This window comes from Dipodomys merriami, unplaced genomic scaffold (genome assembly GCF_024711535.1).
Source record: "Dipodomys merriami isolate MVZ:Mamm:240054 unplaced genomic scaffold, mDipMer1.0.p SCAF_1, whole genome shotgun sequence".
NCBI classification, from domain to species: Eukaryota; Metazoa; Chordata; class Mammalia; order Rodentia; family Heteromyidae; genus Dipodomys; species Dipodomys merriami.
In genome coordinates, this window is record NW_027202270.1 from 141,848,351 (window position 1) to 141,868,865 (window position 20,515).

A 20,515-nucleotide genomic window follows, 5' to 3' on the forward strand; every position below is an offset into this window, starting at 1 on the left:
GCCCAGAGTTATCCCCTGAGCTGCGCTTCCAATGTCCAGCAAAAGCAGCAACATACTTTTGTGAAAGTTGTCTTAGGAAACCTTATGGCAAGAAGTGATGAGAATGAGAGTGGTGGCGGTCACTCAATTCTGAGCAGAAAACTTGGACATTATGAAGACAAATGAGGACCAGGTTTCAGAATTTGCTGGAATAATATGACTGACACTCTGGGGGAGGAAGTTAGGGTCTGAAAGTAGTTTTATATTACATTTTTATTACCTTTTATTTATTTATAATTAAATTTTAATTTTATTACTATTTTTTTTTTTTTTGCTGGTTCTAGGGCTCGAACTTAGGGCCTGCATGCTGTCCTTGAGCTTCTTTGTGCTCAAGGATCGTGCTCTACCACTTGAGCCAGCTTTTTCTGAGTAGTTTATTACAGATAAGAGTTTCCTGGACCTTCCTGCCTGGGCTGGCTTTGAACTGTGATCCTCAGATCTCAGCCTCCTGAGTAGCTAGGATTACAGGTGTGAGCCATGGTGCCTGGCTTAAATTTTTTTTTTATTATTATACAGATCATGTAAAGAGGGGTTGCAGTTCCATAAGTTAGTTAATGAGTACATTTCTTCATGGACAATGTCAACCTTTCCTATTTTTATTATCTTTAAGTAGTTGTATAAAGGGATTGCCATTCAATATGTTAGCCTTTCAATATGTTACCATTCAATATGTATGGACAATGCATCTCCAGCTATACTGTATTATCCCTTTGGGACCACCCTGCCTCCCTCTTTCCTCATCTCAAGTACCAGATTCCTGGTATTCATCTGGCTAGACTGTGAGTTCATTGTTCTAAGGAGTCACACTATTTGAATTCTCCCCTGCATATACCATACTTCTGTTCATATATTTGTGTACATGTGCCTATGACTCTGGATGTGCTTACTTGTATATTTTTAAAATATGGAACATTTCACAGATTTGCCTGTCATCTTTGCACAAGGGCCATGTTGATCTTCTCTGCATCCTTCCAGTTTTAGTGTATGTGCTGTTGAAGTAAGCACCTGATACTATTGAAAGGCCTAGAAGCAAAAGGACTATAGATCCTGGGGACAGAAGGGAACGGAAGGGCTTCAGTGCCTGCAGAGAGTTTCAGTGAGCTGCCTTTTCTTGGGCAGGAATAAGATGGGATGATGATTTATCCTTACAGAAGGATGAGGAGAAGGGACTGCTAAAATGTGCTAGCGTCACATAGATGAACATGGTGCTGGCTTCTATATGCCTGCCAGTAGACATGCTGGCATTCTGCATCTATCACTGCCTAGAGCATCCAACATGGAATGAAACATTTGCCACAGACTTAAGACAAAGGTAGTAGACACTCAAGTCAGACAATGCCTTGACACTGACAAAAGTCAGCCCCTCCGATGGTGAATGGAATTATTTTTTTTAAAGATGGTAGAGATAAAAATAATAGGTACACCATTGCTATAGAAATCCTCTCTCTTCAGAAGAGTGAATTCTAGCCAAGTAACCCCACTAAGATATCCCATGTGCTGGGACACAGTGATTTTTAACTTTGGGGGTAGGGATTGAAAGCGTAGTATGTGGGTGATTGGGAGCTAATACTTCTCATCACCTGACCACAGCTGAATGAAGCTAGTTCAAAGCGGGGGGAAAATGGACACCGAGCTGCATACTAGTGGCTCACACTTGAAATCCTAACTACTCATGAGGCTGAGATCTGAGGATCATGGCTCAAGCCCACCCAGACAGACAAATTTGGGAGACTCTTATTTTCAGTTAACTAACAAAAAGCTGGATGTGGAGGCATGGCTCAGATGGTAAAGTGCCAGTTTTGAGCTAAAAAAGCTAAGTAAAAGCACAAGTTCAAGCTGCAGGACTAGCACAAAAGAAAAAAAAAAGAACTCACAATAATGTCATGTAAGAATATTGAAAAGATAGTCTCCAGTTTTACCTCAATCAAATGCTTAAGAAAATCCTGCTTTACATGTCTTGGTAAAGGACATGTCTGTAGTTAGAAGGAGAGGGTTGGTTTTTTTTTGGGGGGGGGAGGGTCTTTTGTTTTGTTTTGCTTTACTTTGCTGGACAGCTTGCTTTGGACTCCCCTCTCCTACTATCTAAAGAAAACTATTCTGGATATTGTGGCACTAGAGCATACTCTAGTGGTAGTAAAGAAAACCAAACACTCCCAAAATGCTAACTTTAGCCACCACTGGGGAGAGCTAGATAAATACTCCTGGTTTGGGCAAAAGGTTAGGTAAGCTTGCCTCATAAAAGAGCAAAGGAAATTAACAGAACACTTTGTGACAACTCCAAGCCTTAGAGAATATGACAACTCCTCTTATAATTCTCCTGAAAGCAGAAGACAATTGTTTTTTTTTTAATCCACTACCCAATGCGAAGAGCAAACAAACAAGAATTATTAAACATCTTGAAACAGTCTAAAATAACATCCTACAGAGTGGGGTTTTACAAAAAGCTTTTACTGTTTCCTTTCTTCTTAAATCCGAGACACATTCAAATTTTCTCCTTGGAGATTTTGTTTAAAGAAGGACGAGCAGAGAATAAATGTAATACCTAAAGCAAACTCCCACCAGCCATGACAGTGTCATTACAAACTTGAGTGAGTACCATTATTCCAGATAAATAAAAACAATGGACCAGAACCAATTTTACATAAGGAAATAGTGTTCAATTTGTTGCCTGCCTAGCCAAACTCTCCTGTAGTCTAACGAGTGATGGTTAATTATAAATAAGAGTGTTTGTCTTTGCTTAATGACCGCATTCTTATGAAAGCACACTCATTCATTTAACCAGGTGGCCACACTGCCATCTTTCGTGTGTCTCCAAACCAAAAGAAACATGTCCCTTTGGTTCATAAATGTAAACTATATTCTTAAAATCAATCTCCTACAAACAGGAAGAAAAATAATCCAACAACACCACACACATAAAAAAATACATTTTTCTTACACTAGAAGCTTTGTGTTCTATTGTGTTTAGACTGAAAACATGGAACTATTTAGAAAGAATTAAAGAGATTATGCTTATTTGATTTCAAGTTATCTCAGCAAGAAACACATGTTTCATACCTATTTGGAGGAACAGCAGGTTAAATGACACATTCGCAAATGACTCAGAAATATTTCAAATGTGCCGCAGGGGCCATTTGACCTGAGCACCATACATGGAGGAAACAAAATAAATGTTCCCTTAAGAAGAGTTGGGTGGGGGAAAGTGTGGACTTGTGCAGGGCACAGCCTTGTTTATCTTTCTAACTTGTGACTTTGGATCACAATTAATTATTCTTAATGCTGAAACAAGGAGCAAAACGGGTGTGTTATAGAGTCAGGCCGTGGAGGATCTGAGAAAGTGGTTCATCTTAGACTTAATGAACCTAACATGGATGTTAGGTTAAATGAGGTTGCAATGCCCTTTTCAACAAGAGCGATTCGTATGAGAAGCCCTTGAACATCTTAGTGGAGAGGGTTTTACTCCAACCTTTCTGAAAGTAATTATTCCAAACAGAGAAAACAATCCCCATTTGCAGTATAACTCAATAGAAGGACTTGGGAGTGAAATTACCAAAGGCCACCTTTGTTCATAGCCTGATTGAAGAAACTCTCTCTTCTCCATACAAAGGAAGAGGTTCCAAGGCTGAAATAAAATGCCACAACTTATAACAAAATCAGTTCTGACCTTCTTGATACACCTGAGTCTTCCAAGACTGATTTCCTCCAGCTGCTAGAGTCTTCACCTCCTTTGCCCCCAGGCTTTCATAATCCAGAGAGATAGAAAAAAAATGAATTGTGCTTCCCAAATGCTAAAACTGCTGGTGCAGAACGGAACTAAACACAAGCAGCTGTGCCAGAGCACCTGGGGCCATGGAAAAACCCTCACGAAAGACTTAGTTATGGACAAGATCCCAGTCCCCTGCTCATCTTGGTTTCCTGTAGTTTAAGAAGGACAGGAAAAATTGCAACCATGCTTTTTGAAAAGAAAGAAAAGTGGTGTGTGTGTGTGTGTATGTGTGTGTGTGTGTGTGTGTGTGTGTGTGTGTGTGTGTGTGTGTGGTATGTATATGAATGAGAGGAATTCTTAGGGAAAAAAAAAGGAAAAAACAAATGTTTCCAAAGCAACAACATGGGACCAAAGTAATGTGTTTGATCATGACAATTGCTTCTCAGAAGAACGTGTATCACCGTGGTCTTTCACGTGTGAATTCTGATTAGTATGTGGGGCCTGGGACTCTGCATTTCTAACATGCTTCCATGGTGTTGGTATAGCTGACCACCTTTTAAATAAGGGGTACACTGATGGCTCATGCTTTAGTTCTAGCTACTTAGGAGGCTGAGATCTGGTGATCATGGCGGAAAAGACCATTGAGACTCTTTCTTTTTTTCTGTCAGTTGTGCGGCTTGAACTCTGGGCCTAGGCACTGTCTCTCAGCTCTTCAGCTCAAGGCTAGCGCTCTATCACTTGAGTCACAGCATCACATCCAGCTTTCTGCTTATGTGGTACTGAGGAATAAATCCAGGGCCTTATGCATGCAAGACAAGCACTCTAGGACTCAATCACCTTCCCAGCCCAAGACCATGAGACTCTTATCTCTGATTGATCACTAAAAAGCTGCAAGTGAAACTGTGGTTCAGTTGGTAGCATACCAGCCTTAAGCAAATAAAGCTAATGGAAAGTGCCCAGGTTCTGAGTTCAAGCCCCAGTAGTGCACCTCCCTCCCTCCAATCAAATCAAATCATCAGTCAATTAATCAATTAGGGGCTAGAGCAACTCATTACCTTTCACTTGATTGGTCTCCTCACCAATTGTAACTACTATTCCGAAGTAGTTTCATTGAATACTTGATACTCAACCCAAAAAGAGATGTTCTTGCAGTGCATTTTGCATGATACGTTTTATCTCGGTGCAGAGTTAAAATAAGGAAGGTGAAGTGTAGATATAGCAGAAGCAAACCCTTTCCATGGGTATATACTGGCAACAAAACTGTGAGGAAGAAGATAGGTTCAGGGACAATTGGGCAATATTCCTGGAAAAGGAATTGCTCTCTTCTTGTTTCATGACCTTTTCTGTTTGGAGAGGGCAGAAGAGCATGGAGAAGGTGATCCCTGATCTTGTACTTCTCTATCCCTTTGTGGTACTGCTGTGGTCTTTCAGGAAAGGCAACAGATGTGGCAGGAAAGGATTGGATTTGGGAGAGGCAATGGAATGGCATCTCTGCGAACCTGATTCAGCTTAAGAAGAGCACACCTATCTGCAAGTTGATTCGGATTAGGTAGGATTCCTGTAAGATGTGGCAGTTGCTAAATGAACTGTAGGACCACTCCATTGGGCCTAACTCTAAACTAGGAGTTTTCAACTTGGCCAATGTGCATTTAAATCACCTGGGGGATGGTTAAAAGGCACAGGCTCCTGGCACACACTCTACACCAATTAAATGATAAATCTCTGAGAGGGTGAAGGAGGCCATTTTAAAGCCCCCAGGGTGTGCTGCAATGCCCACAGCTCAGGTTGAGAACCACAGGTCGAAGTTTAGCTAAGCAGCAGTCAATTGTTTGGGGCCTACTAAGAGACAGAGGCTAATTAGCCTCCTCTCAGAGGTAATTAGGAAGGTAGGAGGAGGGTGAGAGGCATCCCACCCTGGGTGCAAACCCCCAAGTTTTATTTTTCCTCTTCTCACCCTGCAGGGGATAGCAAACTGCCAGGGACTAGTGCTAATCAATGTCTGCCTAGTTCCCAAGCTCAGGACTTCAGGGCACAGACATGCTTCCGGATACTTTATTTGCCATTCATGATTATCTCCATTCATATTGATCCAGTGTGATTATTTTGTTTTTCTCATCCACATTTTTTTTTTCTGGATTCTACCAACCTCTGACATTAAGTAGTCACATGAATAAAACAATAAAGGAAAAAAAAACCTCGCAGATGTCTAGTTCCCAGAGCAGTCACGCTAATATGCTATTTGGTGTTTCCTTGAGTGTGTCCAACATGGATTTTATTTCATTTATTTTACTTCATTTTATCCCGTTGAGCCATTTTTATACTTATGTAGCCCAGGCTAGCTTCAAACTCAAAATCTTCCCGCGTCAGCCTCCTGAGTGCTGGTATGATTGGTAAACACTACCACACTTGGCTGTCTCCCCGTGTATTCTTGAGCAAATCTGCTCAGCTCTTCCTCTGGTCCTATCACATTATATCTGTGAAGTCATATGACCTCATGACATGGTGACTAGTCAATAAGGCGTGTAGAGGGAGCGCATTCCCGTAGTGTTTGGGATCATCCGTGTTGGAGCTTTAGGATTAAGGTGTCCCCTGCTGGGTTTGACTGCCCTTGCCGGGTACTTCCTCTGGTAGGCACTCCTGCTGCTCTTCTCCCCTGTGTTGTCTGCAAGCCATAGGGAAGTTGCACAGATTTGTGGCAAAGGCAGAATCCCAGCCTTTTGTGAGATGCATTCTTTTATGTGCTATGTGGTTCCAAACTTGCCCTGAACTTTTGTTTTTCTTCCTTTTTTCCTATCCTAGGACACTACTCCTGATGGACCAGCTGTACTGGCCCACCATGTAAACATTGCTAAACACAGCTGGATCTTTAAGGAGCACAACCTGGGCAGAAGCTAAGACAGAGATGGGATAACCTGCCACAGTGTTGGCAGTGCACTGGTTTGTATTTGCTGTCTATACTATCTCCCACTACCAAGGATGGCCAATTGCTGTTATTTGGTAGGTGATACACTCTGGACTAAGTCCTACCAATCATCCTATCTGAGGAGACACAGGAACAGTAGGAAAAAGTGTTGACTATAATTACCTTGTCACGTAAAGAAGGGCTAATTTAGAGGAGCACAGTAATAGGGGCTATAGATGGGAGAAACTGATACTTAGAGTTCCTTTGACATGGGCTGGTTAGAAAAGACTTTATATGTGACTTAGCCATAAAACAGTATTTGAAAAAAAGAAACAGTGGTATGCCAGGCAGTGGTCAGATCCAGGTGCCGGTAAAATGGGGGATACACTGTCTGGAAAGAACTTAGAACAAGGAAATCATCTAAAAGTCAGTCTTCCTTTATTATCACGAGGCCCTGACATTCTAGTCTCTGAAAGACTTAATATGGTGCTCATTTAAAACCTCTGTAATGCTTAGCAAACCCTTTGAGCCTCGCAATTTATATTCACACTCAGAGAAATCAATCATCTTTTGTCTTGTGTTTAACCTCCTCAATACGACTGGAAAATAAATTGCGGTTTCTATTTGTGATTTTTCTACCTCATGCCATTCCTCAGTATATAGTGTGTTCTTTCATCCATGAGACAAATTCTCTGTCATAACCAACTTAAGGGAAGATAGATTTATGCTGCTTCACAGTTTCAAGGGTTTTAGTCCACAGCTCTTGGCTAGTTTGATCCTAGGCTCATGTAAACCAAACATCATGGTGGCTGAAGAATGTGGCACAGGTGACTTCATTGTGGACAGGAAACAAAGAGGTAGCAAGGATAAAATACACCAAGGACATGCCTTCAATGCCTTCAATGACCTATTTCCTTCAGCTAGGCCCCACCTCTTAGTGTTTCCAGAACCTTCTCAAATAGCACCACCATCTGGAAGCCTTTGGGGCGGGGGTGGAATACTTCATATATAGGCTGTAACACTGAGTCTTTATGCTTTCTGGAAATCCTTTCTGGGAAACACAGTGTTTGCTAAATGACATTCATTCTAATTTTAGATAAATATGGGACAGCAAAAAGAAGGCTATGGATATGGTATTTCAGCAATGAACCTAAAACCCAAGAATCCTAGAATTCTGCCTCCAGCTTTCCTTTTATTTTTGCTCCCTATACGAGCTCACTATCTCAACCATAATCAGGCATCCCATGGTCTTGTGGATGACTGGAACATAGACTCTAAGAGGGCAGGGGTCTTTTCTTTGTTGTGTTTGCTGACACACCAAAGGTGAGCACTTAGCCACAGGAGATGGATGATAAATACTTGTGTCAGAGGAAGTGGACAGACAGTTCAAACTATTCCAAATAGAATTTAAAGGCTTTACCCACCTGATGCAAATCTGGATCTTAAGACTCCCAAGTGCCCCAACCTGAAGTAGCATTGGGGTCATAAAGACCAAGAATAGAAGAGTTTGTCCTCACAGTGTATGTAGCTTGTTACTTATCTCTTATCTCCAACTGCTGTAAAACCTGCCTTTGGAACAGATATAAATTGTTCTGGCTTTTTATGCCTCCTGCTTGAGATCACTGGAGTTTTCTCATCCTAGTGACAGTCATTCTTATTATTTCAAGACCTGCTTTTGTAAGCTTGTGGGCTGTCAGTTAATCAAGGATCAAGGAAGGGGAAGGAGCAAAGACTAGGGTACATAGGGAAGAGTAAAGAAAAGGAGGGGAGGAAGCAAGGGTTGCACAAGGAAGAGCAAAATCTATTTTAATCTTTTCATTGGTGAATGAATGAACGAATGGGTGAATGAGTGAATGGGCAATTTCTCCCTCTTCAACCGTAAGTTTTCACTTGGAAAATGACTGGAAATATTTAGGTCACATTGAATTTTTTTTGGATATACTATCCAAAGCTTCTACCTCTGAATATTCCCCTAAGATCTCTGAGCTCACACAGGAAGATTTGTTCCTGGTTTAGTTCTAAAGCCTCTGTTTTAGCGGTCATGGTGAATTAAAGTCATATTCACCAGAGGCATTTTAATATTTCTTGAGTGATGAGATCAGAACTTGGGGTCCCCACTGAACACTTCAAACATATAGCTAAGAGAGAGCAAATCAGCCAACTTCTACCAAGGTTTAAATCCAATCTAATTCCATGCCTGTGTGTAACTTTGATCTGTTTTGGGGGCACAGCCTGCCTGTACTTCTAATCTGAATGCATCATCTTGGACATGTGTGTTCTGCTCCTAAGAGATGCTGAGAAGAAAGAGGCAAAACAGAGTAGGGCAAGACCAGTGCTACCCCCAGAGAGAAGCATTGTAAGGTGTGGCTGGTGCTAAGCCAAGACTGTCACCTTTATTAGGAGTTTCTCAATATGGTTTTTGAAGGTATCTGATTTATAATTAGGAGCATGCTTGTATTTTAAAAAGAAATGCTAGGGCTGGGAAGTTGGCTCAGTGGTAGAGCGCTTGCCTTGTATGCTCAAGACCCTGGGTTCGATTCCTCAGCACCACATAAGCAAAAAGAAAAAAGCTGGAAGTGGCGCTGTGGCTCAAGTGGTAGAGTGCTAGCCTTGAGCTGAAGAGCTGAGGGACAGCGCCCAGGCCCAGAGTTCAGGCCCCATGACTGGACCCAAAAGAAAAAAAAAAAAGAAAGAAAGAAATGCTATTTTCCTTCCTAGGAGGACTTAAAACCCCATTAGCATTTTTTTCTTTTTTTTTTTTCCGACACGTCTTGATGAGTTTTGGTGCTTGCCAGTCTCCTGTTTATACTGGTGTTGGGGTCAGCATAGCTCTGGTTAACAAGAGCAGTGGTAAGCTTTCTTCCTATTCAAGTGTTAAGATGTTAGCTTGGCGGTTTTAAGTCCACCATAGTGGGAGTATTTATGGAAACTGATGAATGATGCCAATCAGGCTCTTCTAGCCCCAAAGCTCTGTGTGTGTGTGTGTGTGTGTGTGTGCGCGCGCACACACACACGTGCATGTTAGCAGCCCTTAAACACCAGTTTAAATACCATTTCCTCATAAAACTTCAGCTGATATTTCCACCCAGCAATGATTCCTTTCTACAATCGACTCCATTTATCTCATACTTCAGCAATAGACTGTAGTCTGGGTTGTTGACAGTGTTTCATCATACCACCATTTGACTTACAATTTGGCATGGAGTGTGAAATCTTCATGAGGGCAGGCAGCAGGCCCCCACAGAGCTATATATTCTATGGTGCTATTAGAATGGAGATAAGAGGCAGCTGCCCCAAATGTACCTATCTCTCAGTAATAGTTACTAGTGACTACTGGTATGTACTAGCAAAGCCAGTCACATTTTATATAAATAAACATTTTATATAAATAAACAAAATAAAACATCCTCAAATTCACTCATGAGTTGAACATTTTTATCTGTATTGAAAATCTATGGACTTTTTCCTTGTCATCATCCAGCATAACAACAATTTGCTATTACCCTTGTTATTATATTATTACATTTGTTATGATGACATTTGTTAGGTAAATGTTCTCACATTTACATTGCATTACCTAGCAGAATTTAGAGGGGGAGGGCTTTAGTTATGCATAAATATTATGTCATTTTATATAAGGAACGTGAGCGTTGAACGATTCTTAGTATGGGAAGGAGGAGTCGCAGACCCAATTCTCTGGGGCTAGTGAGGGCAACTACAGCTCTGAGCCAGGCCATTTTCAACATGATGACAATTGAACTTGATTCGTGTTTGGAAGCCCAAATGTATATTTGTAGTTGCAGCATTGCTCAGTTGTGAAATCTGAACACTGATGCGTGGCCTGCTCACACCAGCTGCCCTTCAGTCACAGCAAAACAGTGGAATGAGTGAGCCTTAAGGTCCCCCATGTTAATGTGCTCTCAGTAATCGCCTCTTAAATGGCCATCAAATCTTTCCTCTGCTATTAATTGAATAGGTGATGTCAGTCAAAATCTGTACTTCATGCCTAACATCACCAATAGTGATGCTTTCTACTAAAGAGTTGGGGATCAAAGACTCAAGCTCTATCCATAATGTGCCAGTAATGGGTACACATGTTTTTAAAAAATATTTGTCTTAATACTAATGTCAGATTATTTAGGGTCTAATCCATTCAGTTGATTGGACCCAGAAAACGCAGAAGGATAAAAATTTCTATCCCCACATTAACACGTTTTATGGATTGCAAAGGCATTTATTTCTCTACCAAAATACAAGGTTAGGCATATTTAGAGTCCTCACTTTCTGAGGGCTTCGTTTGGCTTAAAAAATAGTTTTAGAAAAAAATTAATCTGCAAAATAGGTTTGTAGAAGCACTGGGTAAACACGTCATCTGAATTTTATTGCACTCAAACCAATATGTGCTCCGGAAAACATTTGTGTTAACTGAAATAGAAGTAAATGTTAAGATGTTCTCTGCTCAAAGCCACTTACATAAATGTCCTATTGCAGATTAAAATTAAGTGATTTCAGGTAATTTCCACCCCTCAAAAAGAAAAAGATGATAAAGCAAGACATGTGGATTTTTTCCTATGTCTCCTACCCCAGTGACTAACATTCCAATCTTATTACAGCCAGTAATATTTACAATTCTATGTGATTTACTGTTACTGATTTCACTGTTCATTATCCCTTCTATCACAAGAATCTTCCATATGCATCTGTTTCTTACATTAGTAAATGACAATTTTGTGAAATAAAAAAATCCACAGAATAATATAATTAGCTCTGATACTGAAAAGTAAGATGATCAGCCACTGTCTCCCTTCTACCTGATGTCCAAGAAAGTATCTTTCCTTCTTGCTCTGAATGTCCAGGGTTTTGTTGCACTTTTCTCATATAACAATAAAAACAATAAGAATACAGACAATAATATATGCAGATGGTCCAGCAGGAACAGCAGATACTCCTGGCTACGGCAATGGAGAGGCTAGGGTTGATAATAGATGCTTCAAGGCAGAAAAGATGTGTGTGTGTATTTGTGCCATTAATGGGACTTGAACTCAGGGCCTAGGCACTGTCTCTTAGCATTTTTGTTCATTTCTGGTTAATTGGAGATAAGAGTCTCACAGACTTTGCTGCCTGGGCTGGCTTTGAACCACAATCCTCAGATCTCAGCTTCTTGAATAGCTAGGACTAGGCAAGAGTCACCAGTGCCTATCTTCTATTCATTTCTTACTTTAGCAGAATGGCCCCCATGGTCTTCCTTTGGAGCTGAATAGGATGAAGATAGCTGTGGAGAACTGTGCAGGCTTTCCTGACAATTTCACTACCTGCTCTTGAGACTTATAACTCTGACCAACACACACACAGTCTAGCTCCCAAGAAAACTTGGGAGTATATTCAGTATATTCATTCTGAATTGTACTGGGATGAACATAGGACAAACTCTCCATCCTGACACACTATAAAGGCTTTTCCAGATTTGAGACAAAAAGGCCACACATTTTAGGTGCTTATGGGAAATTATGTTTCTTCAGGTATGAATTTGATAAGTGCTGGATTTTGCTTTGCAAAGAAAACTTTTTTAGTGTCCCCAACTAAGTAATGGAGACAAAGGACTACCCTGTGCCTGATCAATGTTGCTTTTCTTTGATTTGTTCCAGAGCCAAAGGTTTTGTTTGTTTTGTTTTAAACCTTTTCTGCCTTGAAGCATCTCTTCATCAGTCCCCTCCTCTCCATTCCCATAGCCAGGACCATCTGCTGTTGCTGCTGGACTATCTGCATCTATTCATGCCCTTTTCAGGACCATCCTCCACAGGTACAAGTGCACACCTGTAATCCTAGATACTTGGGAGACTCAGATCTGAGGATCATGGTTTAAAGACAACCCCAGAAGGTAAATCTGAGAAACACTTATCTCCAATCAACTGGTCAATAGCCAAAGGGGAGGTGTGGTAAAAAGCCAAGTAAGAGTACAATGCCCTAAGTTCAAGTCCCAGTACTGGAGTGGGGGGGGGGGGGAGTAAATTTTGTAGATGATTCTAATTGAAAGTCAAGAGAGAATACCACTGGTCTAGATCAAGGTAGGAACTTTGATCTAAAAATTACAAAGCATTTCCCAGCACCAGGGAATGGGTAAGAGAAGAAATATGAGAAGATATTTCCAATAAATGATGATTGATGAATGATCAAATGTTATGAAGCCCCCAAGCATATCTGTACAAGAAACAGATTCTCAGAAATAGAATGAAAAGAAAGTAAATGATGTGCACATTCACAGTGAAATTCAGGCTGTAGAAATGTAAAACACTGACAAATGTTGGAATGTATACTGTTGCAATGATCAAGGAATATTGAAGTGAAATGGGGCCAGAAGCTAATTATATGGAAATATTTCTATTTGCACATTTCTCCAGAAGGCAAAAGTACAGATTGCAACCAATATAACTACACAAGTGACAAGAATACTAAGTTTTCTATCATTCCCTCGTACATCGCCTTTCTCAGCATGTATTCTGTCCTAGTTCTTGCGAAGGTGAGAATAATATCAAACTCATTAATTGTCTGCATTTTAGATATGATAAGACTTTAGTGGATACTGTTAATTAAACTACAAAATAACTCCTCTTGCTGTGGTGTGCATTCCAAGTTAGAGCAATTAATTCACTCACTTAAACTGATCAAGATTTAATTACCATCACTCTGTGCAATTACTCCATAATTAAAGTAATTTGGTTCATTCCACTTGCTGACAGTGTTAGTGAACAGCCATTCACAGAAGCAAAAGAAGGGATAATTAACTTAAAGACCAGCTCAGGGCAGCAGTTTCACCCAGACAAGTTCACTATGAGTTGTTCCTAAAATACCTAGGATGAAGGAAAGTAGGGAGAGAACGTCCTGGGAGAATTTTCAAACAAAAATAAACAAAACAGAGTAGTTTTCTTTACCTTCCCCCAAAATAAGGTCCCTCAAAGCTTATGAATTTCTTAGCAATGCAAATGATTATAGTTGCCATTATGATAACCTAACCATGAATTAGTGTCATGGGCAAAACAAACAGAACTTGAAAAAAAAAAAAAGAGAAAGCTCTTAAATATTGGTTAGGGCTAATTACTATGGGAGATTAGAACCTCCTTGGGTGTTGTTAGAAATGGTACAAAATATACTGGTACAAAAAGAGCACTCAGAATCTCTGGGGAAGCATTGGAAGATATTAAAGAGTTGCAAAATTGGAAAGAAGGTTTGGGAAACACACACACAAACACAGAGCTGTGGAGGCAAGCAGCTGCCTGGTACTTGCAGCAGAATACCTGTTTATGGAGGAGTTAACTGATCAGCTTTCCAGGCCAGAAAAGATGGCAGAGTCACTTCAAGATTCAGATCAAGCATTAGTGAGAAGTGATCCATCTCAGGTTTTGGCCTGAGTCTGGGCCTAGGTCCCAGGTCTAAAGTGAGAGGATTGGGCTGCAATCAGCTCCCCAAGGAGGCTTCTTTAGAGGCAAATTATATTGAACATAATAGTATGAGTTAAATGGAATTTGGGGAAAACACCAGATGAAACCTAAAGGGACTTCTACACCTAAGGACCAAGTGAATCAAAATGTGCTGGGATTTAGCAAACATTCGTAGAAGGCACTGAGAGGAAGAGCAGTCCTTCAGTGTCTGTGTGCTGGACATCATACCTGGTCAGGACCCCTTTGGATCCTGAAGGGAGCTGGGGACAGTGAGACACTGCATCCTCTGCCCGTTTCCTGAGCATGATTTAGAGGCAACTTTGAACTTCCCACACTCTCCTCTCTTCCTCCTTCTAGCCCTGGAATGCTGGGGATGAAAACCTGGCCCTTGCACCTGCTAACTGTAACCCCAGCCATGAAACTTCTACCTCTACTAATATAGCTGATGGAGCTATGAAATCTGTCAAAAGTGAAGCCTGCTTTACAGTGCAATCACCCGGCAGTCCATCTAGCCCATCATCTACTCATCCATTCTTCTGCTCAAAGTCCCAAGATTGGCAGGTATGTTGGGAAGTTGGAGACTCAAAATGTTGATATTGCTGAGCTAGTCTGAAGGCCAGGAAGACACAAACTTAGGAAGAGCTAATGTTTCAGCTTGAATCCCAAGGCAAAAGAAAAGCCCAGGTCCTGAGTTCAAGCCCTACAACCAACAATATATATAGAATGTGGTGTAATACAAAAGAAGCCCATATTCTAGCTATTAACTTTCCCAGCTGTATACCTAACTGAAAAGCAGGAAAAAAAATTTCCTTCATTTTTACAGTAGGCAGTTGCTTAGTAAATGAAAAGATATTGAATGAGTGGAAATTTGGTTAACTAAGCAAGACAAACAAGTCCAAACACTGAGTGCAATATAAAATTAACTATTCAGGAGGAGAAGTTATATTGGGATAAAGAAAAGCTGGCTAGTAATGGCTATTTATGTTGAGATATTCTGTAAATATAAAATATATCCTGGGACAAAGACTTTAATAATAAAGTAAGATACCTCCATAATGTCTAAATACGGATTACGGGTTGAAATGAAATTATATTGTTCCTTGCTTTGTCTTGGATATGGTTTTGTGTGTGTCTTTTAAAGAATCACAAAAGACCTAGAATAGCCAAAACAATTCTAGGGGATAAAGACAATATGGGAGGGCTATCCATGCCGAACTTCAAACTCTACTACAGAGCTATAATAACAAAGACAGCATGGTACTGGCACAAAAACAGACCCGAAGACCAATGGAACAGAATAGAAGATCCAGAAATAAATCCACAGGCCTACAGCCAGCTGATATTCGACAAAGGAGCCAAAGACATACAATGGAAGAAACACAGCCTCTTCAACCGTTGGTGCTGGGAAAACTGGGCAGCCACATGCAGAAAACTAAAAGTGGACCCCAGCCTATCACCATGCACCAACATCAACTCAAAATGGATTAAAGACCTTAACATTAAACCTGAATCTCTGAAACTACTGCAGGACAGAGTAGGAGAGACACTTGAACTAATAGGCACAGGAAGGAACTTCCTGAACAGAGTCCCAGGGTCACAACAAATTGGAGAGAGACTCGACAAATGGGACTACCTTAAAATAAAAAGCTTCTGCACAGATAAAGCTATCGCAACCAAGCTAGAAAGACAACCAACTAATTGGGAAAAAATATTTACCAGCAATATATCAGACAAGGGGTTAACATCCTGTATATACAGGGAACTCAAGAAACTAATCCCTCCCAAACCCAACACACCAATTACTAAATGGGCAAGGGAACTAAAGAGGGACTTCTCAAATGAAGAAATAAAAATGGCAAAGAAACACATGAGGAAATGTTCATCATCCCTGGTGGTGAAGGAAATGCAAATAAAGACAACCCTGAGATACCACCTTACCCCAGTCAGAATGTCCCACATCCACAAATCAGCCAACGACAAATGCTGGAGGGGATGTGGAGAACGAGGAACGCTATTACACTGCTGGTGGGAATGTACACTCATACAACCACTTTGGAAAGCAGTCTGGAGGGTCCTTAGAAAGCTAAAGATTGACCTCCCTTACGACCCAGTCATACCACTTCTAGGCATCTACCCTGAACAACAGGAACCAATATACAAGGACACGTGCACCTCCATGTTTATTGCAGCACTGTTCGCAATAGCTAGGATATGGAAACAACCTAGATGCCCCACCACAGATGAATGGATCCAAAAATTGTGGTATCTATACACAATGGAATATTATGCAGCCATTAGAAATGACAAAATAATGGCATTTGCAGGGAAATGGATGGAGCTAGAAGGAATCATGTTGAGCGAGGTAAGCCAAGAACGAAGAGACAAACAGTACATGGTCTCCCTGATAAGTGGATGATGAATCCAAAATGTTAGGTGATATGACAAAACTAACAGGACTTAAGAAACAAAGAACTCCCACTCATCTGGTTGAACCACTACTAAATATCCCCATGCTGCTGATCACATATATGGTATATAACATATGAGCACCGTTATATATTACAGACTGTGATAGACAATTTGCTCCAGGAAAGTTAGAATGAACTTGTGACTTTAAATGAGCATCATTATTCCACAATACTGTGAATTTCCGGAAATTAAGTAATCACTTAATCACGATCAAAAAAAAAAAAAAAAAAAAAAAAAAAAGAACCTTGGGGAAGGGAGGGAGGGAGGGGATAGTAGGGGGAAAAAAAAAAAAAAAAAAAAAAAAAAAAAAAAGAATCACATCTTGGAGGGCTGAGAAGGAGGCATTTGCCTTGCATGCCTGAGGCCCTGGGTTTGATTCCTCAGCACCACATAAGCAAAAAGAAAAAAAACCAGAAGTGGAGCTGTGGCTCAAGTGGTAGAACTCTAGCCTTGAGCTGAAGAGCTGAAGGACAGTGCCCAGGCCCAGAGTTCAGGCCCCATGACCGGACCCCCCAAAAATTTTTTTAAAAAAAGAATCACATCTTGGAATCTTGGTTCCCAGTGTGGTAAGGTAAGAGGTGGTGGTACCTTTAAGAAGTAAGACCTCCTGGGAAATAATTAGATCACTGAGGATTCTGCCCGGGAAGAAGTTTTCCTGGGGCCCTGGCTAGTTCTGGGAGAGGGTGTTATAATGACAAGCCTGGTCCCGCCCCAGCCACTCTGGCTTTCTCTCTTGCCAGGTGATTCTCCCTCTCATTTGCATTAGTGCCCCCAAAAAGCTATCCTCCTCAAGACCCTCTCAAGAGCCAGCACCATGCTGTTTGAATTGTCAGCCTCCAAAATTGTGAGCTAAATCAATCTTTTTATTTTATAAAGTCTCAAGCCTCTGGTCTTTTGTTGTAGTAATGGAAAATGGACTTTGAATTGAGATGCTGTGGCACACATGGATGACTGCATATGGTTTCACCCTTGATTGTCTACTTTAAAAACTCAGATTCTGAGATGCACTGGTTTGTTTTTTTTTGGGGGGGGAATCAGTTGTGGGGCTTGAACTCTGAGCCTGGGCACTGTCCCTCAGCTCTTCAGCTCAAGGCTAGCACTCTACCACTTGAGCCACAGCACCACTTCTGGCTTTTTCTGCATATGTGGTGCTGAGGAATCGAACCCATGGTCTCATGTATGCAAGGCAAGCGCTCTACCACTGATGCACCTTCTCAGCCCAGATGCACTGATTTTAAGAAAGGTGGAGTCTTCCTCCAGATCTGTGCAATAATCTCATTATCTTGTACTATGATCATTGACCAAACTTTGGCCAATGAATATAAGAAGGATAATAAAATACTTTTTTATTTCCCCCTGTCAGTACTGGGGTTTGAATTTAGGACCTTATGCTTGCTAGGCAGGTACTCTACCATTTGAGTTATATTCCTAATCCTTTTCTTGATTTTAGGTATTTTTAAAATATGGTCTTGAATATTGTCCCAGGACCAGCCTCTGACAGCTATCTTCTATCTTAGCCTCCACATAAGTAGGATGACAGAGACACACCACTATGCCCACTTGATTTTTTTCTGTTTTTTAAAATTTTTTTGTATATAGATATATATTTTACTGTAAAGATACTGTTCAGAGGGATTACAGTTACATGAGTAAGGTAATGAGTAAATTTATTTCTTGGGTGGGTGAGGGGGTCCAGTCTTGGGGCCTGAACTCTGGGCCTGGGTGCTGTCCCTCAGTTCTTCAGCTCCAGGCTAGTGCTCTACCACTTGAGCCATAGCACCACTTCCAGCTGTTTTCTTTTTGCTTATGTGGTGCTGAGGAATTGAACCCAGGGACTCAGGCATGCAAGGCAAGCGCTGTACTACTGAGCCACCTTCCCAGCCCATGAGTAAATTTTTTTTTTAATTTTTATTGTGAAAATACTGTACAGAGGGGTTACAATTACATGGGCAAGATAATGAGTACATTTCTTATCAAGCATTGTAGCCTCCTCCTTTGTTTCCCCTTCCAATCCCTTCCTATCCTCCCCCCCCCCCCGCCTCCCCACCCAATCCTCCCCGCCCCCCTCACCAAAGTTGTAAAGTTCATTTTTGACATAACGATTTTTTTAGTTATGTACTTCTCATTGTTGCAACAGGTCCACCTGTATCCTTATTTAAACGACTTGTTTTTCCCCTTCCCCTCCACAAATTATACCCACATCAAATACAGTGAAAGCAGGGGTTATACTGTGGGAGAGGGACATACAAAGCAACAAAGAAATCATCTTATAAATGTGTTAGAAACAATCGCATGAAAGAAAAAAAATTTGAATACATATCTTAGGGTTCATTTCCCTAACATCACCTTATCTGACCTTTTCTGCTTGACCCATGAGTAAATTTCTTATCGAGCATTGTTACCTCCTACTTTGTTTTTCCCTACCATCCCTTCCCTTCCCACCTCCCCAACTCCTCCCCCACCCACAAAGTTTCAACATAGCATCTTGTACATCTTATTGTTATAATGGGTCAACCTGTATCCTTATTTCAGCATTTTGTTATTTTCCTTCCCCTCCCCAAATTAGAAAAATGTATATACAAGATGCAGGGCACCAGAATCAAATACAGTGGAAAAAAAGGTTTATTCCACGCCCACTTATTAATTGAAATGGGAGTCTCTGTAATTTTTGCCTAGACTGCTCTCATAGATTCTTCTGAACTCTACCTCCTAAGTAGCTGGGTGAGAAGGATAAAGGTTTTGAACCCAGGGTCAAACACAAAGCCTAGTTCCCAACAACTTGCATGTAGGAGTTATGTTCAATCTAAATGTTAACATCTTTAAATTAATAATATAATTAAAAATATAACATGCCCATTCACATTTGTTCCTCATGTCTTTTAAAATGTCAATTACAGACATGAATTTTAGTCGTGTTGTCATAGGACATTAACCATATGCATTTCATTTAGATTCAAATTAGGAAAATATAATTTCATCCTGAAAAAGGTACATATACTAATATTGCCTTTCCTTTTCCCCCACTCCTCCCTTTCTCTTCCTTTATTTCTCCCCTTATTTCTCTCTCCCCCCCCCCACACACACCAAGAAATTGATATACTTCAGCACTCATTTTTTAAATAAGAAGGGAGAAAGGAGTGTGAAGAGGCTTAAGACGCTCCAGAAAGATAGGATTTCCGCAGCTGCAGAATACTGACATTTATAAAAATATACCACAGCCCACCTCCAAGTTCTGTATTCTTCTGGCAATTGAATTATGTTGTCCTTTTTAGTACAGACTAAAGTACAGATTTATACATTCATCAAAACAAAACACTTGCCCATAGGTATATTAGCCCATCGTTATCAATCTTCTAAGATACATTTTAGAGAATAGAAAGTCAGAAGGGTCGCATGGAAGGGACGCTGTGAGCTTTCTAGCACACGAATGAGGCACATTTAGTAATAGGTGGACATGGGCATAATTCCTACTAACCTTGAACATTTAATACCATTAATTTGTCAAAACTAATAATATTAATTCATTCAGAAATGAGATTAAACCAGGGCTCCCCTTGCAGCTGTAATCCGTGACTGATGGCTCTGTGACGTGGGCAGTACCGGGCCACCAGCAGAGCGAGTGGCACGCATGTGGCCAATTGCAATAGGGACCATCTGGCAGCAGGTCTTCTCTTCAGTTAAAGCATCTTGGGGGGAAAAAAAGCAAGCAAGCAAGATAAAAGGTTGCTTGTCTCTCTGCACACCTTGAATGTTAAAGTTTAGCAGCCAAACCAATGATTTGCACTTCATGCCAACAGGGCCGAGTCACACAATTATTTTTCTAAACAGCATTTAATGGGAATCAGCAGGTAGGAAGAGCCCCACCATGCTTGTAAAATGATGGGCTCTGCAGCTAACTTTACTTCTGCCCATGCAAATGAGGTAGGGCTAAGGATGGCATGAAGTGATACATGGTGTCACTGT

General features: G+C 40.8%; 1 non-coding gene across 1 annotated transcript; it reads right to left on the reverse strand.

Moving 5' to 3' along the window:
• Nucleotides 1-937: 937 nt before the first annotated feature.
• On the reverse strand, nucleotides 938-1,044 carry LOC138834787 (U6 spliceosomal RNA). Its single transcript, XR_011374261.1, has one exon. It is a non-coding gene; the product is annotated as a U6 spliceosomal RNA (small nuclear RNA).
• Nucleotides 1,045-20,515: the final 19,471 nt, after the last annotated feature.